We start from the raw sequence: 26,224 nt of genomic DNA on the forward strand, positions 1-26,224 counted from the left end.
ATGCTGAGGTGTTATGGAAGCCCAGGTTGCTTTGATAGCAGCTTTCAGCTCATCTGCATTGTTGGGTCTGGTGTCTCTCATCTTCCTCTTGGCAATGCCCCATAGATTCTCCTCAGGGTTAAGATCAGACGAGTTTGCTGGCCAATCAAGCACAGTGATACTGTTGTTTGTAAACCAGGTATTGGTACTTTTGGCAATGTGGACAGGTGCCAAGTCCTGCTGGAGAATTAAACTTTCATCTCCAAAAAGCTTGTCGGCAGAGGAAAGCATGAAGCATTCTAAAATTTCCTGGTAGACAGCTGTTCTGACTTTGGTCTTGATAAAACACAGTATACCTATGCCAGCAGATGACATGACTCCCCAAACCATCACTGATTGTGGAAACTTCACACTTTTCCTCAAGCAGCTTGGATTGTCTGTCTCTCCACTCTTCCTCCAGACTCTAGGACCTTGATTTCCAAGGTCCAGTATGAAGCAATTGGAGCGGCCCCCAGATGCAGGGCAGCGGGGTACTCGGTACCGGATCTCTCGGTTCTGGGGATGTCACGGTGGCCTGACCCGGTCCGTGGCCCTGCTAAGGGGCGCCCAATTAAAGATGTAGGTGACGGTGTAGGTCGCAGTAAATAACGAGGACACAGGGTTGCAGTCTCTTTACCTTTTTACTAAAGGCTTCGGCATCCGCAATCCAGCTAACTGGGCTGGCTGAGACCGGCCGGTCCGAAGGCACATCCAGAGTTCCCTTTGCAGGTGGAAATCAGTAGCCTACCTACTAGCGCCTGGGTGTTGTAGTACTTCCCTGCTGAGCACCACGGGATAGTCCTCACAACTGTCGTGTATGTTTCTGTTCTTTCTCTCTGTCCCCCAGATGATATGGATAGGACGCACCCGTATGACGGGGTAGGCCTGGAGTTATTTTATAGGGACCCTAGAGACGCCCCTCTCCCACAATTGCCTCCATTGTCTTCATTAGGTGAAAAGGTGAGACAGCCAACCTAGAGTTATCTGCCCTGCCGTAGTTCAAAGTAATGCGTAGAGTCTATTACTTCCTCGGCGTTCCGGCTGCCGGCTACGCGCCTCAGAAGGATGTTACCAATCTCGGGGCACGACTCCTTCTGGTTCTATCTCCTTTGTGCTGTGATCTCGTTTCTCACTTCTCCACAATATACTTCGCTTTGTGTCCTTTCTTAAGATGCCGCCGCAATGAGGTGCAGGCACGGCTCCGTAGTGATCTGTCCTGTGCTAGGCCACTGTCAGGATCCCACCCCTGACAGGGACCTCCCTGAGTCCTTCCAAGCAACCTCTTCTCTCACTAGATGTTACCTGGGCAAAACCCAGTCAGCTTTCTCCCTAACTTTCTATCCAACCCCCAGTTTTACCAGAGTGTGAGGAGTGGCCTAGTAAATAGAATTTTTTGCTCCCCCTGGTGGCCGGAGTGTGAAGTGTAATGTGTGACTGTGATACCTGGTCAGGTGAACTCCTTTAGTGCCATCAGATGTACCATCACTCCCCTTAGCGGCAGAGCGACAATACTGCACGACCAGAACTCTGGGGCGCTGCACTCCACCCCCATTAAATCCAGTACTCCCGGTCTGGGAAAAGAAGAACAACAATACATGTTAGCAAAAGACATACAAAATTTTGAAATGCTGTAAACAATTAAATATAACAGTGCTTCCCTTTATGGGAGGTGAGGACACTTGAACGTTACAAACAGGAACATATTTACATTGTGTTGAAGATTTTAAATAACACTTATTAAATAACTAGCTATAAATAACTATCATTACCCAGCCGGGCATACTATCTACTATCTACTATCTACTAAGTGCAAACTTTTCTGGAAAATAATTTAACTTCTCCTTTAAGGGCGTATACTGGACCCACTAAAGGCATATTATAAAACTTTACAGTATTAATTAACTTTTCTTTATTTCTCTTTCTTCCAAGTGCAAAATCTATGAACCATCTCTCTATGGCTCTCCAGAGGACTCACCAACCCCTACGGGTTCACTTTATTGAAACTCAGCTTTCAACTTCCTTCGTCCTCAATTCCAAGATTCATCATTAAACAATTCTCATTACTATCTAGCTAACTACATATTATTTCTATGCAACACATTATCACTGTTCAACTCTCTTAAGGCAACATTATAGTTTAAACTAAGTGCAACAATTAGACATTCCGTTTAAGAGGTTACCAAGTCTCTTCTGAGGTAGTGCAAATTCTCCATTTGCAAGTCCGTATCCAACCCCCAGTTTTACCAGAGTGTGAGGAGTGGCCTAGTAAATAGAACCTTTTGCTCCCCCTGGTGGCCGGAGTGTGAAGTGTAATGTGTGACTGTGATACCTGGTCAGGTGAACTCCTTTAGTGCCATCAGACGTACCATCACTCCCCTTAGCGGCAGAGCGACAATACTGCACGACCAGAACTCTGGGGCGCTGCACATCCACAATCAATGACGGTTTCAAGAGCCATGTCCTCTGCTGGTACAGGTCCACTGTGTTTTATGAAGACCAAAGTCAGTACAGCTGTCTACCAGGATAATTTTAGAGCACTTCATGATTCTCTCTGCTGACAAGCTTTTTGGAGATGGAAATCACTGTGTTTGGTTGGCCAGCAAACTCGCCTGACAATGGGGTATTGTCAAGAGGAAGAAGAGAGACACCAGACCCAACAATGCAGACAAGCTAAAGGCTGCTATCAAAGCAACCTGGGCTTCCATAACACCTCAGCAGTGCCACAGGCTGATCGCCTCCATGCCACGCCGCATTGATGCAGTAATTGATGCAAAAGGAGCTCCGACTAAGTGTTGAGTGCATTTACTGAACATATATTTCAACAGGCCAACATTTTGAATGTTAAAATCATTTTTTCAAGCTGGTGTTATAAAGTATTCTAATTTATTGAGATAAAAACTTTTGGGTATTCATTGGACTGTAAGCCATAATCATCAACATTAACAGAAATAAACTCTTATAATAGATCACTCTTTGTAATGACTCTATCTAATATATGAGTTTCACTTTTTGTATTGAAGAACTAAAATAAAATAACTTTTTGATGATATTCTAATTTTGTGAGATACACCTGTATTTCTGTGTATGTTGACTATGCACTTCACCAATATAGCTATAAAAGCCATATGACTATATCTCTGATTAATCATTAAAATAAAGACCACCAAAAATTATTCTCTAGTGATTCACCGATAGGCCAAATAGCAACATCATACCATATTGTTCAGATTTGCATACATTTAAAAATTCTCTATATAAGGAAGCAAATCAAACTGATCCACCTAAAATAAAACATCTCATTCTATGTCGCTGAGAAAATTTGCAAGATCAAATCTCAGATCTGATGGATTACTATCATCTACCATCTACCATCTCTGAATGAATGCTTGATGGTAGATGTCCATTCCGTTATGTTGTTAGTTGTTGCTTTTGCAATTTTCCATGAACATCAGCAACAGTTAAGAGTCAATAACAACCAATGTGTAGATGTCCAGTAAACTATGCACCTCACTAAATCATACGTGCTACACATCTGGGACTACTTACTGGCAGGACATGAGATGAGGCACAGTCTTCTCTATGAGGCTTTATTAAGTGCTTATGACATAGTAAGTAACAACTGCTCCCCTGTCAAGAGATGTACTCAATCCATCCTAACATACGATAGTTTTCCAATGTGATGTAACGCCTCTTATCAGCACAACCTGCTCTTCTCTCCCCACTATATATTCTAAAAGCATATGTACCTATATTTAGAAAGACAAAAACCAGATATACTATTTTTGCTAAAAACATACTTTAAGTCATGTAGAGACTTCCAGTTTTGTTATTGCAGTTTTGTTACCAGTTTTATCACCACAGTACACAATTCTGTCATTTCTGAAATATTTGGATAATTACCAGTCAGTGCAAGTTGAAGACAGGTACTTAAAATGGGGCACAAGGTGTTAAGAAAAAATAGCCAGGGATGTGCTGATAATAAGAATAAAATGAAAAGCTTCAGCCAAGTGTTCCCTGAAGTGTAACGTAATATTCATTATAGAAAGGGAGTATGTTATTAATATGAGATGGCATATCACTTTTATATGCAGCCCACAGTAAAGGAGTATCCCACATGGTTACAACACAGGCTGGCTTTATCTGCAGATGTGGAATTCAGAAAGTGTGAGCTCCAAATTGACCATCAAAACACCTCCAGTTTTACTATCTGAGATCTTCAATCATTTATATTTAGACTGGAATCCCATAGAAAATAAAAAGATTATATTCTCTGGAATTTTCTTAAATTATAACATTTGTTTTGATTATTAGGATTAATGGCAGATATATTTTTTACTACGGGTCTAATACCTAACAGGCAATTGTTTGTTACCTACCTTTCTTTTGTGCCTCTCACTGATCTCTGCCAACAGTGAGTGGTCACAAACTGCTCCTGATGGAGATTCAGCGGGTTTTGCAGACGTTCCTCCGACATGACAGAGCAACATCTTCCCTTCTGTTCTGCTCTGTTGATTGCCGACGTCGTGCTGATTGACAGCCTGCTCCCCACTTTCCAACTGAGAGTAGCCGGCTGTCAATCAGCATAACGTTGGCAGATACGCCATGTTGCAGAGAAGATGGGAAGAGGAAGAGCTGCTCTGTTGAGGTTGAGCAGCTGAATCGCTGGCAGGATCTGTCAATGACTGCTCTGTGCCAGTGCCGGGTAAAACAGGCAGGTAGCTAACAATTAACTTCCTTTTAGTTTTTAGGCCCATAGTAAAAAAAAAAATAGTCCTAGATAAACCCTTTAATAAAACTGTAGGGTAAGTAGCCAAAGACTTCTTAAGTACCTGATACAGCATGCAAAAATGTCCCATGTCTGAGCTTATCTTGAAGTCGCTTGTTCAGTCTGCTTTCTATTCCTTGCTCTAACCCTACAAAATGAAATATCACTCAGTGCTGTTGTCCTGATAAAGCACCAAAAGTATGGCCAATTTACCAACCTAACGGGAAACCGTTTATCTCAGTACAAGTTCACAGTACCATAATAATGCAATTATCAAAACCTCTTGTTATGGAACTTGGAAGTAAATTACGTTTAGAGTATTCTAGACAAAACCCTCATTACAAGGTAAATGATTTCACAAAAAACAGGCAATAAATATATCTATAATGTGAAATTTCAATTCTGTAAATTTACTCAGAAATGGATGCATCACATGGCAACCCTGCTGGTTTGCAAACAAATTCATTAATCTGGCTTTCCAAAGGTTATGTTTTCATGAAATCGGAGATTTTTTATCTATAGAATGTAACTATTTTCTTAGTAAGAAGAACGTCAGCTCTTCCTTGATTGGAAAACATCCAGCTATTTCTTTAAGAAGAAGGCCCCCATTGATAACGGCAAGTTCCTGAATGTCCAATTTTTCTTCAGTTATGAGATGATATCTTTCCTGAAATGAAAATACATTACTGACTTTGCTATATAATAATACAATGATAAGAGATATGTTTCATTGTTTGTGATACTATAGAAAGAATAATGGAATGGGTTACAACAGGATCTGTCAGGGTTTGTTACAAAAAGATTAATAATGCATTTTTAATATCTATCATAGTTTCTTTGATGGAAGTGTGAAAAGGATCTGAGAAGGTAAATAGAATATAAAAGAAGATCTCTGTGAGCGCTCCGTCCATGCATTGTATGGGTGGATATTCATTTTGGTTATTCATGTAATGCTACAAACATTTTAACTGTTACAAGAGAAATGAATCCCAGAAGTCACAGCTCATCAGCTGATCACTGGCTTTCATGTAAAATGTTGTGAGACAAAGCAGCTAATGTAATCACGCTGAGCTGAAACATAATGAAGGGTGATGGCTTCTAGAAGACAATGCAAGTTAAAATGCAACTGGATGTCTTCTTCTGTTTAAAAATGTGTGGATAATCTCCGATTGAAACATCCTTCAGATAAAACTGTCACATCTGCATCATGGCTTGGGATCCATATACTGTACATTAGCTGATGTGTGGAACTTAAGGACCGTAGACCAACTACTTGTTTGCTGATCGGCGGACAGTGGATTGCAAGTTTATACGGGTAGACCATATTTCCGATGTTCAGTGCACATAGACTGCCATTGCTCTGTACAGCGAGAACTTGCTTTAAAAATCATGTCACCTGATGAGTGAGCATTTTGCTGCTTCACCTGGGGATCGACAGTCTATTTACGGTACATTGCCAGAATATCATGAACGAGAGTTCTTTGGAAAACTCGTTCATGATAATCTTGCAGTATACAGGTGCACCTCACAAAATTAGAATATCATCAAAAAGTTAATTTATTTCAGTTTTTCAATACATAAAGTGAAACTCATGTATTAGATAGAGTCATTAATTACAAATAGAGTGATTTCAAGTGTTTAATTCTGTTTATATTGATGATTATGGCTTACAGCCAATGAAAACTCAAAAGTCATTATCTCAGTAAATTAGAATACTTTATAACACCAGCTTGAAAAAGTGTTTTTAACATTCAAAATATTGTCCTACTGAAATTTATGTTCAGTAAATCCACTCAATACTTGGTCAGGGCTCCTTTTGCATCAGTTACTGCATCAATGCGGCGCGGCATGAAAGCGATCAGCCTGTGGCACTGCTGAGGTGTTATGAAAGCTCAGGTTGCTTTGATAGCAGCCTTAGGCTCATCTGTATTGTTGGGTCTGGTGTCTCTCATCTTCCTCCAATGCCCCATAGATTCTCCTCAGGGTTAGGGTCAGATGAGTTTGCTGGCCAATCAAGCACAGTGATACTGGGTTTTTTTAAACCAGGTATTAGTACTTTTGGCAGTGTGGACAGGTGACAAGTCCTGCCGGAGAATTAAACTTCCATCTCCGGAGTTCGTCCTGTCACTTGCGGCACTGCTGCGTGAGATATTTCTCACGCAGCTGTAGTGCCATAAAGTGAGACCACGGAGTATTATCTCCGATCAGTGTATCATCGGAGGCCCCTGTAGAGCGGTCACATCTCCCGATGTGACAGCTCTACACAGGAGATCGTCGTGGGACAGTTGTTATTAAATGGATTACATCAGAACAGGGAGTATTGGGTTGGATTATTATTTTATTTTTTTGCAGGCGATCGAGGGCGTAGGGGATTAGCTGTTTGGTAAGTATGTACTGTATGGGTATATATATTTTTTCTAATATTCAACACAGTAGCCGGATGATGTGACTACTATCTCATCATTGGCCAATGCTGTCACTGTTCTATGTGACAGCAGACAACAGTGTATCATCAGAGGTCCCTGTAGAGCGGTCACATCCTCCAATGTGACAGCTCTACATGGGATATCGTCGTGGGACAGTGGTTATTAAATGGATTACATCAGAACAGGGAGTATTTGTGTTGGCTTATTATTTTATTTTTTTCAGGAGAACGAGGGTGTCGCAGGAATTAGGTGTATAATAAATATGGTAAACTGTGTGGTGTTTTATTTCATTAAAAGACTTTATTCTGGCTGTGTCTTTATTTGACAAGTAACAACTATAGGATTAGTAATGGATAGATGTCTTATTGACACTTCTCCATTACTAAGCTGTTGGCTTGATGTCACCTTACAAAACAAAGGTGTCATTAACCTCACAACTATTACCCCACTTGCCACCTCTACAGGGCAAGTGGGAAGAGAGAGGCTAAGTGCAGGAATTGGTGCATCTTAGAGATGTGCCATTTGTGGGGCAGCTGAGAGCTGGTGTTTGTTACATAGTTACATAGTTATTAAGGTTGAAGGAAGACTGTAAGTCCATCTAGTTCAACCCACAGCCTAACCTAACATGCCCTAACATGTTGATCCAGGGGAAGGCAAAAAAAACCCATGTGGCAAAGAGTAACTCCACCATGGGGAAAAAAATTCCTTCCCGACTCCACATACGGCAATCAGACTAGTTCCCTGGATCAACGCCTTATCAAGGAATCTAGTGTATATACCCTGTAACATTATACTTTTCCAGAAAGGTATCCAGTCCCCTTTTAAATTTAAGTAATGAATCACTCATTACAACATCATACAGCAGAGAGTTCCATAGTCTCACTGCTCTTACAGTAAAGAATCCGCGTCTGTTATTATGCTTAAACCTTCTTTCCTCCAGACGTAGAGGATGCCCCCTTGTCCCTGTCTCAGGTCTATGATTAAAAAGATCATCAGAAAGGTCTTTGTACTGTCCCCTCATATATTTATACATTAACATAAGATCACCCCTTAGTCTTCGTTTTTCCAAACTAAATAGCCCCAAGTGTAATAACCTATCTTGGTATTGCAGACCCCCCAGTCCTCTAATAACCTTGGTCGCTCTTCTCTGCACCCGCTCCAGTTCAGCTATGTCTATCTTATACACCGGAGACCAGAACTGTGCACAGTATTCTAAGTGTGGTCGAACTAGTGACTTGTATAGAGGTAAAATTATGTTCTCCTCATGAGCATCTATGCCTCTTTTAATACATCCCATTATTTTATTTGCCTTTGTAGCAGCTGCCTGACACTGGCCACTGAATATGAGTTTGTCATCCACCCATATACCCAGGTCTTTTTCATTGACGGTTTTGCCCAGAGTTTTAGAATTAAGCACATAGTTATACATCTTATTACTTCTACCCAAGTGCATGACCTTACATTTATCCCCATTAAAGCTCATTTGCCATTTATCAGCCCAAGCTTCTAGTTTACATAAATCATCCTGTAATATAAAACTGTCCTCCCCTGTATTGATTACCCTGCAGAGTTTAGTGTCATCTGCAAATATTGAAATTCTACTCTGAATGCCCCCTACAAGGTCATTAATAAATATGTTAAAAAGAAGAGGGCCCAATACTGACCCCTGTGGTACCCCACTGCTAACCGTGACCCAGTCCGAGTGTGCTCCATTAATAACCACCCTTTGTTTCCTATCCCTGAGCCAGCTCTCAACCCACTTACACATATTTTCCCCTATCCCCATTACTCTCATTTTATGTAACAACCTTTTGTGTGGCACCGTATCAAAAGCTTTGGAAAAGTCCATATATACTACGTCCACTGGGTTCCCTTGGTCCAGTCCTGAACTTACCTCTTCATAGAAGCTGATCAAATTAGTCTGACATGAACGGTCCCTAGTAAACCCGTGCTGATACTGGGTCATGAGGTTATTCCTCTTCAGATACTCCAGCATAGCATCCCTTAGAATGCCCTCCAGGATTTTACCCACAGTAGAGGTTAAACTTACTGGCCTATAATTACCGAGTTCAGTTTTTGCCCCTTTTTTGAATATTGGCACCACATTTGCTATACGCCAGTCCTGTGGTACAGACCCTGTTATTATGGAGTCTTTAAAGATTAAAAATAATGGTCTATCAATGACTGTACTTAGTTCCTGCAGTACTCGGGGGTGTATCCCATCCGGGCCCGGAGATTTGTCAATTTTAGTTATTTTTAGACGCCGCTGTACTTCCTGCTGGGTTAAGCAGGTGACATTTAATGGGGAATTTTTATCACTAGTCATTTTGTCTGCCATGGGATTTTCTTTTGTAAATACTGATGAAAAAAAGTCATTTAGCATATTGGCTTTTTCCTCATCCTCATCCACCATTTCACCCAGACTATTTTTAAGGGGGCCAACACTGTCATTTTTTAGTTTCTTACTATTTATATAGTTAAAGAATATTTTGGGATTATTTTTACTCTCTCTGGCAATGAGTCTCTCTGTCTCAATCTTTGCTGCCTTGATTTGCTTTTTACAGAATGTATTTAATTTTCTGTATTTATTTAATGCCTCCTCACTACCTACTTCCTTTAATTCTCTAAATGCTTTCTTTTTGTCCCTTATTGCGCCCCTTACAGCTCTATTTAGCCATATTGGTTTCCTCCTATTTCTAGTATGTTTATTCCCATACGGTATATACTGTGCACAGGTCCTATCCAGGATGCTAATAAATGTCTCCCATTTTCTTTGTGTATTTTTGTGTCTCAGGATATCGTCCCAGTTAATTGCACCAAGATCCTCTCTCATCCGTTGGAAATTTGCCCTCCTAAAGTTTAGTGTCCTTGTCACCCCCCTACTACCCATCTTATTAAAGGTTACATGAAAACTTATTATTTTGTGATCACTATTCCCCAAGTGATCCCCAACCCTTATATTTGATATGTGGTCTGGCCTGTTGGTTAATATTAGGTCTAGCAGTGCCCCCCTCCTTGTTGGGTCCTGAACCAGTTGTGAAAGGTAATTGTCTCTCATAGTTGTCAAAAAACGATTACCTTTGCTGGAACTGCAGGTTTCTGTTCCCCAATCTATTTCAGGGTAGTTGAAGTCCCCCATAATAATGACTTCTCCTTGAGTCGCAGCTTCATCTATTTGCTTTACGAGGATATTCTCCATTGCTTCCATTAGTTTTGGAGATTTATAACAAACCCCTATCAGTAATTTATTATTTTTTCCCCCTCCCCTTATCTCCACCCACAGAGACTCTACATTTTCATTAGATTCACCTATATTATCACGCAGGATGGGTTTTAAGGTCGATTTTACATACAGACACACCCCACCCCCTCGCTTATCTGTACGGTCATTTCTGAAAAGGCTATAGCCCTGCAAGTTAACAGCCCAGTCATGGCTCTCATCCAGCCACGTCTCAGATATCCCCACCATGTCATAATTATGCTCCAACAACATTAGTTCTAATTCATCCATTTTGTTGGCGAGGCTTCTGGCATTAGTATACATGCACTTGATGTTACTCTCTGTACCTCTATTCTTTCTTAAATTACTAACTGTTCTAACCCCACCCCCCATGCCACCGCCACCCCCAACTTCCTTATTTGTGCCCAGGTCTCTATCTGCACTATCTTCCCCTCCTATAAAATGAATACCCTCCCCCCCAATCCCTAGTTTAAACACTCCTCCAACCTTCTAACCATTTTCTCCCCCAGCACAGCTGCACCTTCCCCATTGAGGTGCAGCCCGTCCCTAGCGTAGAGCCTGTAGCCAACTGAGAAGTCGGCCCAGTTCTGCAGGAACCCAAACCCCTCCTTCCTACACCAATTCTTGAGCCACTTATTAACCTCCCTAATCTCCCGTTGCCTCTCTGGCGTGGCACGTGGTACAGGCAGTATTTCGGAAAATACCACGTTGGAGGTCCTTGCTTTCAGCTTGCAGCCTAATTCCCTGAAATCATCTTTAAGGACCTTCCACCTACCTCTAACTTTGTCATTTGTGCCAATGTGCACCATGACCGCTGGGTCCTCACCAGCCCCTCCCAGTAATCTGTCCACCCGATCAGCGATGTGTCGGACTCGAGCGCCAGGTAGGCAGCACACCGTCCGACGATCCCTGTCTTTGTGACAGATTGCCCTATCTGTTCCCCTAATAATTGAGTCCCCCACTACCAGCACCTGTCTGGCCTGCCCTGCTCTCCTTTTTCCCTCCTTACTGGAGCAGTCACTCCTCCGGCTTTCAGAGGACATGCCTGGCTGCAGCAGTGCTACCCCTGTACTGGCACCCCCCTCATCTGCCAACTTAGCAAACTTATTGGGGTGTGCCAGATCAGGACTAGCCTCCCTGGCACTCTTCCCTCTACCCCGCCTTCTATCTGTCACCCAGCTAACTGCCACACTGTCCTGCAGCTCCATCCTACCATCCCCCTCCTCATCTATCCCATTGAGCGTCTGCTCTGTGAGCAGAAGACTCCTCTCCATATTGTCTATGGATCTCAGTGTTGCCAGCTGCACATTTAGATCCAGTATCTGGGTTTCCAAATGCACAATGTGCTCACATCTCGCACAGCAGTATGCACCCTCGACCGGCTGGTCAAGGACTGCATACATGTGGCAAGATGTACACTGGATGGCATTAACAATTGTGGAGCACATTTCCTAATGGGGATTGCACCACACAGAAACGTTAATTAAAAATAAATACAAAGTATTAATTAAACCCCCCAAAAAAGAAGCAATTCCTCCCTTGGAAACTCCCTGATTCCAAAGTCACTGAATCACAAGTCACACACTTACCGCCGTTCACACTTACGCTCAGGTCACACTCAGCTCGCTCACACTCGCTGTGCTGAAGATTTATAGATTTTTTTTATTTTTTTTTTTGTAGCCGGGGGCAATATCCATTGCTCCTTCCTAGGCTATTAATATCATCCCGCAGCTGTCTGCATAGCCTTTTCTGGTTATTAATTATAGGGAGACCCCCACATCATTTTTTGGGGGCTCCCCTATTTTAATAGCCAGTAAAGGTTAAGTATACAGCTGTGAGCTGATATTAATAGCCTGGGAAGCTCCATGGGTATTACCCCCTTCCCAGGCTATAAACATTGGCCCCCAGTCGCTGGCTTTCCCTCTCTGGATTGGAAAATTGTGTGGGACCCCACGCCATTTAAAAAAAAAAATTTTTAATTAAACAGATATTGCGTTTAAGGAATGGGTCAAACTTGTGAGAAACTCGCATGAGTCTCGCACCTCAACGCAGCTGAACGCTCTGGTCCAAGTGCCGGCGGCATTGCCGGGTATTGAGTTGCGAGACTAATGCAGATTGTGTGTGCATGTGTGTGTCTTTATTTAACTCTTTATGAACCATTTTATTATGTTTATTGCTAAACATCAGGCTTGGTATTATCTATCTATCTATAGATATACAGTATATTTCTATCTATAGATATATCTTTCTATCTATCTGTGTGTGTAAACATTATTCTTCAATGGAGAATGTAAAAGAAGAGGTTGGACAAGGAAATGACATCACAATTCTTTTTTTTGTTAAATAATATATCGCTATTTAGCTTACAAAAACGCATACAAATCTTCATAAAAAAAGCATCAAAATCTGCATCAAATCCGCATCAAAAACGCATCAAATCCACACGGATTTTCAACTGCGTTTTCTGCCAAGAGAGGATAATCCACGCAGAAAATTCCACAAGCAAATCCGCAACATGTGCACATACTTTAACAAGCCACCGTAGCTGGCAGACGTAAATGTCATCACATGACCTCCGCCTGCCAGGACAACGAGGGATCCCCTGTGATGTGATCAGATCTCATCACGGGGGGCGTCAGAGAGGTGAGTATAGTGGTGTTCTTCCCCTGCTATCTTCTAAATGCCACCATCGCGGCATCTAGCAGACAGCAAATGGTTAACATCTGGGACCTAGTCCAATCAGGTCCCGATGATTTCACCTGTCAAAGCTACTGCTCTGCACAGAAATCGCAGTGCTTACAGGACCCTGGAGGTCCTGAGTGCTGCAAGACCACTGGCTGCTCATAAACATTGGTGGTGCACAGAGCCCAGGAAGTATTATTATTATTATTATTATTATTATTTATTTATTGTTATAGCGCCATTTATTCCATGGCGCTTTACAAGTGAGGAGGGGTATACATAATAAAAACAAGTAAAATAATCTTGAACAATACAAGTCATAACTGGTAAAGTAGGAGAGAGGACCCTGCCCGCGAAGGCTCACAATCTACAAGGGATGGGTGAGAATACAGTAGGTGAGGGTAGAGCTGGTCATGCAGCGGTTTGGTCGATCGGTGGTTACCGACGTTTATATACAGTGAGCGGTCTCGAAGCAGTTAAAGCTCTATTATGCTAAGAATAAGCTATACAGTATATTAACGCAATCCAGAAATGCTAACATCTTATCTGGGCCAAAGCTCATTTAAAATGTACTGAGGCAAAATGAAACACTGTTTTGTGGTCAGATAATTAAAAATGTGAAATTCTTTATCATATCCTGATGACTCTAGAGGAGAAGGACAATTCTGCTTGGTAACAGCGCATATTTGAAACCCTGAGTCTCAGATGGTATTGGGCTGCATTAGTGCCTATGGCATGGGACAGCTTACACATCTTGAGAGGCACAATTAATGCGGAGCATTATATAGAGGTTTTATAACAGCATGTACTCCCATTCAGACAATGTGCATTTCAGGGAAGATCTTGTACATTTTTACAAGACCATGCTAAACCATAAACTGCATCCATCACAGCAGCATGGCTTCGGAAAAGCGTTTGGGTGATGAACTAGCCACCTATAGTCCAGACCTTTCACCAACAGAACACATTCAGCACATTATAAAGTGAAAACTCTGGGAAAGATTGTTGAGTGGCTAAAATCCTAAATTAGACAAGAATGGAACAACATTACTCTCCTAAAACTTCAGAATTTGGTCTGCTCGCTTCCTAGAAGACTACAGATTGTTTTTTATAAATAAAAAAAAGAACTGATGACGCACAATGGTAGACATGGCCCTATCCCAACATTTTTAAGTGCGTTGATGTTGTTAATTTCTAAATAAGTTATTTTTTTTTTCAAATGAAATGGAAAAATTACTAACTTTAAACATCTGATTTGTGTTCTAAGTTCTTTTATGAATAAAATATGGCTATAAGAGTTTTCCAAATTATTGCATTCTTGTTTTCTTTGCATTTTACACAGCATCTCAACTTTTTTGGAATTGGAGTTGTAGTACAGCCTCAATGTTCCAGGCAGTGACAGTTATTACAATGCCCAGTTGCAGTTGACAGGTAGCATCCAAGGTGAGAATTTCTGCTTAATGCAGAAAAACCACTCATCTGCTCTATGGCTTTATTTTGACCATGTTCATAAACTGTAAAACCGTATGGAAAACATGGTGTACCACTAACAGGGCCGGCCTCAGCACCCGGGCAAGTGCCGGGGCCCTGAGCAGGCAGGGGGCCCACCCCGCCTGCTCAGGGCCCCGGCACTTGCGATACTTACCTCTCCCGATTCCAGCGCTGCAGCGTCTTCCATCCTCTGACTGTGACTTTCAGGTCAGAGGGCGCGATGATGTCTCCGGTGCGCGCCCTCTGCCTGAGCAGTCACAGCACAGAGAGCAGGAAGACGCCGACGGTGAAGAGTCCAGAGCAGAGCAGCGTCAAGCAACGAGAGGTGAGTATTTCATTTTTTTTTTTTATATTTGGAGCAATATATGGGGACCATCAGAAGGGGCCCATATATGGAGCATTATATGGGGCTAATTCTAGAGTGTCTTATGGGGCCAATAATATAGGGAGCATCTTATGAAGCCAATTCTGTAGGAAGCATTATATGGGGCCAATTTAATATGGAGCATCTTATGTGGCCAATTCAATATGGAGCAGTATATGGGGCCAATAATATATGAAGCATCTTATGGGACTAATTATATATGGAGCATTTTATATGGCCAATTATATATGGAGCATTATATGGGGCCCACTAAACATGGAGCATCTTATGGGGCCAATTATTTTTGGAGCATTATATGGGACCCATTCTGTAAGGAGTATTATATGGGGCCCATTCTGTATGGAGCACCATATGGGGACCCCATTCTGTATGGAGCAATATATAGGACTCAGTATACTGTATGGGGCCGATCATATACTGTATGGAGCATTATATGAGGCCCATTATATATGGAGCAATAGATGGGGCCCATCATATACTGTATGGAGAATTATATGTGGCTTACTATACTGTATGGAGCATTATATGGGGTCAATTACGTATGGAGCAATATATGCGGCTCATTCTGTATGAAGTACTCTGTGGTGCCCATTATACTGTATGGAGCATTATATGCGGCTAATTATTCTGTATGGAGCATAATATTGGGCTCATTATTCTGTTTGGAGCAATATATGGGGCTCATTATTCTGTATAGAGGACTATACTGTCCGGTTTCTGAGCTAATGTAGAATGCACAATAGATATCACTCATGTAATGTAAGAAGTAAGTGAAATCTTTGGCATTGTACTATACCTATATTTCTCTGCCGTATCCGTGCATTATGAATTGTGGTATGTGTTAAAGGGGCCCACCGGGACTCTTTCGCCCAGGGCCCATGAAAACCTGGAGCCGGCCCTGCCCGCAGGCCGACCTCCATGCATGAAGATATGAATGCAAGGCAACTTACAACAAATATTAAAGAAAATCCACAAAATGGATTTCTTCACCTGAGGCATCATTTTAATCAGTATGACAGCGCCAATAGGACCTGTCTTTACTTTACTTAGTAAAATGCTGCTGACAGGTTCCCTTTAAACACATAACGTTACAAACACACACCACAACAATACAGGACCTCTCCCAAAAAGCTGCATGCACACTGTATGGGAGGGAAAGGTACACCCATAACTCCCTTTTTTGTCAAGGCATGTGCCCTCTCTGGAAGCTACCTCCTCGAGAAAAGGAATAGAGGGAGATGGGGAAAGGGCTCATGACATACTTACCTGTCCTGAAGATCCAGATCCCTTTATCTTCTGCTCCATGCACACGCACGCTATGAGGGCCTGTGGGTAATAGCTAGTTGGCTTACGGATCTCCGCTCTAGTACATAACTACCGACTGTGTCAAGGTACGTTGGTCCGAAAACAATGACACGAGAGTACACAGACTGAATGTCATGAACCAAAGGTATTTGGTTGCCCCAGTTCTTTCTTCAGGGATTTATTTATATCACACTCCCCATTTCCAGTTTGGAACTTGCAGCTTTATGGCGCCCCCCCCTACCCTGCGGTCAGTCAGTGAACTGCACCTAGGATACTTAGTCGCCAGAAAGGCTGCCCAGTCGTGTACTAGCTATTGGGCACGCTGCCATGAGGGTGATATACCTATTCCCCGCCACAGCTGGGCAATACTCTTATAAACCCCGTTCCATCACTGCCAGCTATACCCAACAAACTCAGTATGCTCTGCTGCCACCAGCTCCTATTCCTATGATTAATAGCGGGTCAGGAGCCAACCCAATCAGTAGCGTAATTTACTTCAGAGGACATTGGAGGCACCTTTTAAATCAAGGAAAATGAAGCTAGTCCGTCAAGGGTTTTGCCAGGCTACTATAGTTCTGTATAAAGCGCCTATAGTACCCTGCAGTGCCCAGGAAGGACATCACCTGTTTCTTGGTCTTGTGGGTTGAGCCAGGACGCGATTGTGTCCACTTTCCGGGGTTCTGGCCTCATGGAGCCCCCGCCTACCCGGTGCCTGAGGTAGTGGACCTCACTCATGCCCATCTGGCACTTTCCCGGCTTGATGGTCAGGCCTGCTTGGTGAATTCACCTGAGCACCTCCTGGAGATGCTGCAGATGTTCCTCCCAGGAGAGACTGAAGATGGCAATGTCATCCAGGTACACCACCACGTACTTCTCCAGTCCCTGAAGCAGGTGGTTGACCATCCACTGGAAAGTGTCAGGGCCAGGGGCACTTTTCATGCCCAATGGCATGACCGTGGACTCGTACAGTCCGAAGGGGGTGATAAAGGCAGACTTCTCCTGTGCCTCAGGGGTCAGGGGAATGTGCCAGTATCCCCGACTCAGATCCATTATGGACAAATATTTTGCGCCAGCTAACTACTCAAGCAGATCCTCAATGCACGGCATTGGATGCGCGTCAGAGGCTGTGATGGCGTTGAGCCCCCTGTAGTCCACGCAGAACTGGGTGGTCCGATCCTTCTTTGGCATGAGGACTACAGGTGAGGCCCACATGCTTTTGGACCACTGAATCACCCCCAGCTGTAACTGTAACGCTTATTGATCTCCTGGTGCATAACCTGCTGCACCTCGTTGGAGATGCGATAGGGTGTTTGCTGTAGTGGGGCATGATTCCCGGTGTCCACCTTGTGGACCGCTAACTCAGTCCTTCCAGGTCTGTTGGAGAACAAGGCCTGGAATGGTTCCAGCGTGGTCCGCAACTGCAACCACTGGGGTTCGGATACCAAGTCGCTTACCTCCACATCCTCGATTGACCCACCGGACTTGGCTTGGGCCAGCATGTCCAGGAGGGCATCTTCCTCCCCGTCTTTGGGCAGGTTGCAGACCGGTACGATGCATTCTTCACGTTCGTGATGAGCTTTCATCAGATTGACGTGAAAGGCCTTTCGCCTGCCCTGAGCGTGGTCAAGCGTGACCGCGTATGTGACTGGGTTGAGCTGTTGGTGGACAACATACAGGCCTTCCCCGGCTGCCTCAAGCTTATCCTTTGGTACGGCGACCACTACCCATACCTTCTGACCCACCTGGTAGGTCTGCTCCCAGGCGTTCTGGTCATACCAGTGCTTCTGATCGGCCTGGGCCTGCGCCATGTTGTCATGCACCAACTGCGTCAAGGTCTGCATTTTGTCACAGAGGTGCATGACATACTCCATGATGGACATTTCAGAAGGGTTCGGCTCTTCTTCCCAGGATTCCTTTACCAACGCAAGGGGTCACCGGAATTTCCTGCCGCACAGGAGCTCGAAGGGGGAGAACCCCATCGAGGCATGCAGAACCTCTCAGTAATCGAATAGCAGGTGAGGGAGGTACTGCTCCCAGTCATGCCCTTGGGTCTCAACCAGCATTCTTAGCATCTGTTTGAGAGCCTGTTGAAGCGCTCACACAAACCATTGGTCTGGGGGTGATACTCACTCGATACCAGATGCTTCATCTGCATTTTCTTACAGAGAGCCTCCATTAGGCGAGACATGATTTGGGTCCCTTGGTCAGTAAGCATCTCCTTGGCAAATCCTACCCATGAAAAGATACCCAACAGGGCATCCTCCACCTTACCCGCCCTAGTTGAGAACAGAGCCACTCTCTCTGGGTACCGGGTAGCGTAGTCTACCACAGTGAGGACGTATTGCTTTCCAGAGCTGCTGGGGATGGCCAGTGGGCCCACAATGTCCACCGAGATCTTCTGGAAAGGCTCCTCTACCACTCGCAATGGGATTATGGAGAGCCTTATGAGCAGGCCCTGCCTTCCCCACTCTTTGGCAGGTGATACAGGAGCGGCAGTGGTTTGTCACATCTGTCCCCATCTTGGGCCAATAGAAGTGTTGAGACAGCCGGGCCTTAGTTTTGCTGATCCCCAAGTGTCCAGTGAGTGGGATCTCATGGGCAATCCGCAACAACTCACCTCTGAATTGGTACGGGATGACCAGCTGTCTTTTCCTCAACCACTCCTTTTGGGATTGACCGGGAACTGTCTCCTGGTATAACCTCCCTTGTTCCCAGAACACCCTCTCCTTATCAGTCATGGAGGTGGGCATTTCGGCGAGGAGTTTCAAGTTTTCCAGGCTTGCATCTGAATGCAGAGCAGCTTGGAACTCCTGGCTGTAGGCAGCCAGAAGTGATGTCAGGGTCCTTCCCAACAGGAACCCTCTGGGACCTGCTCTGGGCCCATCTCTGGTTCAGTCACCCCTGTGACTGAGGAGGGTCTGGAAGGCAGAATGTTATCTGCATTCCTGGTACTCTGACTGCAGGAGACAGCAGCTATGTAGGCTGTCTCCCCAGGCATTTCCACAGACCCATCAGCTGGCACTGCTATGGGCTCTACCTCCCCATCCAACTCCATCACCTCAGGAGCAGTGCTAGCTATGGGGCAGTTACCTTCCTCTGTGGCACTGGTCAGTTGCACAGCATCACCTTCCTCACGGTTCTCATGCATCTCCCCATTTCCCTTAGCACCATCAGTTGCTCCTGTTAGGGTTTCCTCAGCCATTACACCCCACAGAGTGACCTGGCTGAACAGTCCTGCACCTGTATACACATCATCATTAGGAGATAAATGGTTAGCAGGTACAACATGCACATTTTCATCATCATCATCATCATCATCATCGGTATGAGTTAAATCACTCTCAGGTAACGCATGCAATTTCCCATCGTTATCATTAGCATTAACATTACTCTTAGTATCAGATTGGGTAGGAGTATCAGGGACATAATATGCAAACATTCTCCCCAAATCATTCGCCAATAAAACATCGGTGGGAAAGTTATCGGACAACCCCACTTCCTTCACCCAGCTCCCGGCACCCGAATCTATAAACACCAGAGACATCGGCAAGGGACAGCGGATGCCCCCAATGCCGATGACAGTCAGGGTTTTCCCAGAATAATCTCTTCAGGGCCCACCAGTTCGGGTCGGATGAGGGTTCCTTCAGCCCTGGTGTCCTTGAGGCCTGAAGTGACATGGCCCCCCGTGGTGATGTGCTGCACGTTATCATAGACCCTTCCATCCGCCCCACCCACCAAAATAACTGCTGCATTAGGCCCTGGGGCCTTGGCTGGGGTGTTCTTCTGCTTCTTTGGACAGTTGGCGGTGATATGACCAGTCTTCTTGCAGGAAAAACACTTGCGAAGGTCGGTGTTAGGTCTGGTGCTGGCAACGGGGACAGGGCCTCAGGTGAGTCGGCTGGCAGGGGCACTGGGGTTGGTTGCTGGCTTACCCCCTCCAGCTGGCGGTGACTGGCTTCCGCACTTCCGATTTATGGTTGGCCTCATAGGCATTGGCAATCTGCGCTGCTTTATCTGTGTCTTTGGGCTCTTGGTCCATCACGAACTGTCGCACCTCAGCTGGGCAAAGATGTAGAAACTGGTCTTTGATCATCAGGACTCGCAGCTGCTCAAAGGTGGTCGCTGACAGTCCTTGGATCCACTGGTCAAAGTGGGTCCTGAGTCGATGCACCACATCACTATAACTGTCATGTGGGCCACATTGGAGGTTCTGGAACTTTTCGCGGTACACCTCAGGAGTCAGTTGGTACTTCTTTAACAGGGCCTGGTTGATGGCCTCATAGTCTCCATCTTGGTCTGGCGGGAGAGAAGCAAAGGCCTCCAGAGCTTTGCTTTTGAGCCCTGGTGTTAGGTATCGGGCCCATTCTTCCACAGGCAGCCTGTACTGTCTGCAGGCTTTCTCAAAGGCCCGCAGAAAAATGTCCAAGTTTACATCCTTTTCCATCACAGGAAAGTGCTCTGGCCGGGATTTAGGGGATGGAGCATTGCTGGACTCACTGCTCCCCGTGGTAGATGGTAATACCCCTAGCTGGGCCATTTGCAGTTCATGGGCCCTCCGAGCTTGGGCCTCCCTCTCGGCTTTCTCCGCCTCCTGCTCGGCCCTCTCAGCCTCTTGGAATTGCAGGATAAGCTGCAGACGTCTCTCCGGATCGTCTGAGGAGCAGTGTTGCAGAGCCAACTGCAGGCGGCAGTCCATGCTACCCTGGTTGCAAGTAGGGCTGGTATTCAGCGGTTGGACCTCGGCCGCAGCACCAACTGTGCTGGCTTCTGCGTCCGGTGGGTTCTGAGGACAGGTTTGGTCCGCTTCAAAATGCACTAGTTCCGTAACCATTTGGGCCTTGATTTTTCCATGGGGGTCCAGGCCGTGGTACGTGCATATTCCAAAAGAGTGTCCATATTCTGCTGGGTGTACCAGTGCTCTCCTTTCACAGCCATCATTGCCAAATAAAAGATAGGATAGAAAAACGAAGAGAAAGGGAGGGGATAATTGAAAGTACATGCTGTATCATCTCAGGACTACTGAGCTTGTTCTCCAAAACTTTTTACACATGGTCCTCGCAAGAACCGTGCAAGTTTTTAGTGAGAGAAATGATTGCTTAAACCAGATCACTAATGCTCTATTATCCCACCGCTTTGACACCAATATGTCATGAATCACAGGGGGGATATTTTTATCATCCCACCTTTGCCCCAATATATCATGAACCAGAGGGTGTTTGGTTGCCCCAGTTCTTTCTTCAGTGATTTATTTATGTCACACTTCCCAGGTCCAGTTTGGAACTTGCAGCTCTCTGATGCCCCCCTTACCCTCAGGTCAGTTAGGGAACTTCACCTAGGATAATTAGCTGCCAGAAAGGCTGCTTGGTCGTGTACAAGCTATTGGGCATGCTGCCGTGAGGGTGATATACCTATTCCCCGCCGCAGCCGGGTAATGCTCTTATAAAGCCCGTTCCATCACTGCCAGTTATAGCCAACAACCTCTGCATGCTCTGCTGCCACCAGCTCCTATTCCTATGATTAATAGCGAGTCAGGAGCCAAAACAATCAGTAGCATAATTTACTTCAGAGGATGTTGGAGGTATGTTTTAGAGCAATGAAAATGAAGCTAGTAAATATTATAACTTTTACTCCAAAAAGAAATAGGCAGTGTTTACAAAAATCTAAAAAGATATTACCAAAATGAGGCAATTATAGTATGTACAGTATAATGATCTGGTGCCCTAAGAGCATGTGGACAGCAGAAAATCAAGGCCAGAACTTATCTTTGTTGAAATGAACAGCAAAGCAGAAGAGACCAGGCAGGGATGTGAATCCTCCAAGAACAATGGACAGCTGGCACTGACTAAAGGGTCAAGCAAGACTAAATAGCCCAGTCAGAATTACAAAAAGTGGACACACCTGATAAATGCTGCGATCCAGAGACAGCAGCACTACCACTTATAACCACCGGAGGGAGCCCAAGAGCAGAATTCACAACAGTACAGACAATTACAAAATAAAAGGGATTAAAGATGAAAATAAGCTTACATTTGTCTTATGTCATTCCATGATAAGCCATGCGGCAGGGAGGAGGAAAAGAATATGTCCGAATGCATCAGGCAGATTGCAGAGTTTCTGTTAGATGACCTCCTGGGCAAAAAGCTACACCTAAAATGAGGTCCCATATTTTATACCCTCTGCTAGTGACATCACTGAGGGGCTAGAAACGCCCCCTTGGAAAGGTATGGAAAACCTTCTAAAAGCTCATAGCCATCCTAACTCAATCTGTGAGGCTCGTAGACGGACGACAAAATTATCATTTTTCTCAGCATGACATTGGCGTTCATTTGAGTCCAAACATGACTTGGCTATGTGACTCGGATAAGCAGTAATGCATTTCTCAAATTCTGCTACTGTTGAACCTTAGAAAATGAACAGTGTGATGGCCCAGACCTGTTCACATTCTTGAGGGAGGGGGAAAGGAACTCATGTTACAGCTGAATGCAGGGGGGAGGGAAGTGATGACAGTGAAAAGAAGAGCTACTTTGTGCTCTTTACACAGACCTAATTGGGGGAAAGGGAAGCATGTATATATTGATAAAGCAATGGAAAATTCGAGGAGGGTACCTTTGAATGTGAGCACAGTCATAATATCATTACACTGAACAATTACAGCCTGTACTCTCAGTCGCTACATGGGTGAAACAGAGAGCAAAATCACACTCTGCTACCCTAGCACATCCATCTCTTTGTTATGCTGCAGTCATGAACACTGACCTTAACTGAGGCAAGTGAGGCCTGCAGTTCTTTGGATGAGTTATCACTGGGCTATTGGGGTAATTTTGGTAGAACGGCCACTCCTGGGAAGGCTAACCATTGTTCTATGTTTTCGGCATTTGTGGATAATGGCTCTCACTGTGGAACTGTCCCAAAGCTTTAGAAATGGCTTTAGAACCCTTTTCTAGACTGATAGATCTCAATTACATTGCTTCTTGTTTGTTTAAGGCTGTGTGCACACGTAGCAGATTTTTTGCGTTTTTTTTTTTTGCGTTTTTTCGCTATAAAAACGCTATAAAACCGTGAAAAAAATGCTCACATTAAGCATCCTATTTAATAGAATGCAATCCGCATTTTTTATGCACATGCTGCATTTTTTTCCTGAGCAGAATCGCATTCTAGAAAAAAACGCAGCACGTTCATTAAATTTGTGGAATCGCGGGGATTCCGCACACCTAGAAATGCATTTATCTGCTTACTTCCCGCATGGGGCTATGCCCACCATGCGGGAAGTAAGCAGATCATGTGCGGTTGGTACCCAGGGTGGAGGAGAGGAGACTCTCCTCCATGGACTGGGCACCATATAATTGTTAAAAAAAAAAATTTAATTTAAAAAATTGTGATATACTCACCCTCTGATGGCCCCGGAGTCCTCCCGCCTCTCAGCGGTTCACGTGGCCGCTTCCATTCCTATAGATGGTGTGTGTGAAGGACCTGCGATGACGTTGCGGTCACATGACCACGATGACGTCGCGGTCACGTGACTGCGACGTCATCGAAGGTCCTGCACACACACCATCTATAGGAACAGAAGCCGTTGAGGAGATCGGCTGTTGCGGAAGGTGAGTATAACCATTTTGTTTATTTTTTTATTATTTTTAATATTATATCTTTTTACTATTGATGCTGCATAGGCTGCATCAATAGTAAAAAGTTGGTCACGCTTGTCAAACACTATGAAAAAAACTAATTTTGACATTATAGAGGTGTGACCCAATACCTTTCTACATATAGTATACATCTCAAAGATGTCTTCTGAACTAACCATTGATGCAGAGTCTTATATGCCAGAAGTCTATTGCAAGGCATCAACTGCTTGTGTCTTATTTGTGGATTTTTTTTTTCACTGTCATATCATCCCTGTGCACTATTTCCTCTTATTCTTGGCTGCTTGTTCTCTTCTCTTAATGCTAAACCCCCAGACTGCTGACTGTTTTTTAGTTTTCTACACAGTCACACCAATTTGTCCCCAGGCTTTGTCATCAGCCACATCATAACTTCCCTATTTTCATTTATATTTTTAACAAATCAAGTCTTCTTTACGGGAAAGCTACATCTGTAAAAGGGAGAATTATGTTAAATGTAGTCAGCCAAAAAGGAGACTGGCAGAAAAGAAGCGTAGGAGACTTTACACTAATTGAGCCAAAAAGCATCAATATCATCCTTTCTTTTCCACACTTTCTCTCCGCTGAATATCTCTTTAGTCTCTTTGTATTTCCTATTTTCCCAAACCTCTTGTGTATTTTGTTTTCCATCAATACATTCTAAAACTACTAATTTATTCTGGACCAAATGATCCAAATATTGTGTTGATTTTTCATTTCACATAAAAGCTCAGGAGCCAGAATGTCAGGAGATTGGTGGATGGCTCAGTATTACCAGACTACAAACATTTAATCTCGAAACACCATAATCCTAATTGTTATACTGTCAGAATCTAATCCAAACCAAGGAATATAAAGTGCGGAAGCCACAAGAAACTGCAGTTCAGCATTAGGTTAGCAAATACTTTTTCTCTATATTTGTAAATGGGCTGGTGATGCCATTCAGATGTCATGACACGCACTGACACAGGATTATGGATCCTTCTGAGATTCCTACTGGTAGCCATGAGACACAGAACCATAAGAGATTGTGTAGTGGATACCTACATTGGATGGATGTAATGTAATGGATGGAGACATCCATGAGGAAATGGCCTCTTCTGGATAGTGAGTACAGTCAAGTAACACAACAAGAACTAGGCACAGTAGAAGCCAAGAACGTGAATTTTGCCGTATTGTGCAAGCGTTGGGCCCCACTCATAATGTGCCTGAGCTTTTTTTGGAGATTTACACTAAGAGGATTTTTTAATGAATCCATTAGATGGAAGGCTTCAACATATGCAATTGTAGAGGCGGACATACCTCGCTATAGGCATCAGTGTTAAAAAATTCATACTGTACTATATGGTCTTTTTGCCAGGTGCATCTACATAGAGACAGTTATCTCTGTTTTTTTTTTCTGGTAAAAAAGAAAGCAGGTGTGGGGGGAGGCACTCTTAAGGTACCGTCACACTAAACGATATCGCTAGCGATCCGTGACGTTGCAGCGTCCTGGCTAGCGATATCGTTGTGTTTGACACGCAGCAGCGATCAGGATCCTGCTTTGATATCGCTGGTCGTTGATTAAAGTTCAGAACTTTATTTGGTCGTCAGATCGCCGTGTATCGTTGTGATTGACAGCAAAAGCAACGATACCAGCGATGTTTTACAATGGTAACCAGGGTAAATATCGGGTTACTAAGCGCAGGGCCGCGCTTAGTAACCCGATGTTTACCCTGGTTACCAGTGTAAAATGTAAAAAAACAAACAGTACATACTCTGCTGTCTGTCACACGTCCCTCGCTGTCCGCTTCCTGCACTGACTGACTGCCGGCCGTAAGTGAAAGCACAGCACAGCGGTGACGTCACTCAGTCAGTGCAGGAAGCGGATGCCGGGGGACGCGAAGGTGAGTATGTAGTGTTTGGTTTTTTACATTTTACACTGGTGACCAGGATAAACATCGGGTTACTAAGCGCGGCCCTGCGCTTAGCAAACCGATGTTTACCCTGGTTACCCAGGGACCTCCGCATCGTTGGTCGCTGGAGAGCGGTCTGTGTGACCGCTCTCCAGCGACCAAACAGCGACGCTGCAGCGATCGGCATCGTTGTCTGTATCGCTGCAGCGTTGCTTAGTGTGACGGTACCTTAATCCTTTGGAAAGTGAATTGGGGTCAATGAATTGGTTTGTGCATATATTACATACAGTGTGGCCTGGGAGCTTTCCTTGTGCATAATCCAAATGAAGACTTAGGTGGACAGAGCTTAGCAGGAACTGTATAGACTGTAGATGCA

The 26,224-nt window shown here is 44.2% G+C and overlaps 1 pseudogene; it reads right to left on the reverse strand.

Annotated features, from left to right (window-relative positions):
• LOC143774947 (uncharacterized) overlaps positions 1–20,757 on the reverse strand; it is a 120,446-nt pseudogene extending 99,689 nt beyond the window's left edge.
• Between the last annotated feature and the right edge of the window lie 5,467 nt (positions 20,758–26,224).

Source organism: Ranitomeya variabilis, chromosome 5, assembly GCF_051348905.1.
Source record: "Ranitomeya variabilis isolate aRanVar5 chromosome 5, aRanVar5.hap1, whole genome shotgun sequence".
In the NCBI taxonomy this organism is placed as follows: domain Eukaryota; kingdom Metazoa; phylum Chordata; class Amphibia; order Anura; family Dendrobatidae; genus Ranitomeya; species Ranitomeya variabilis.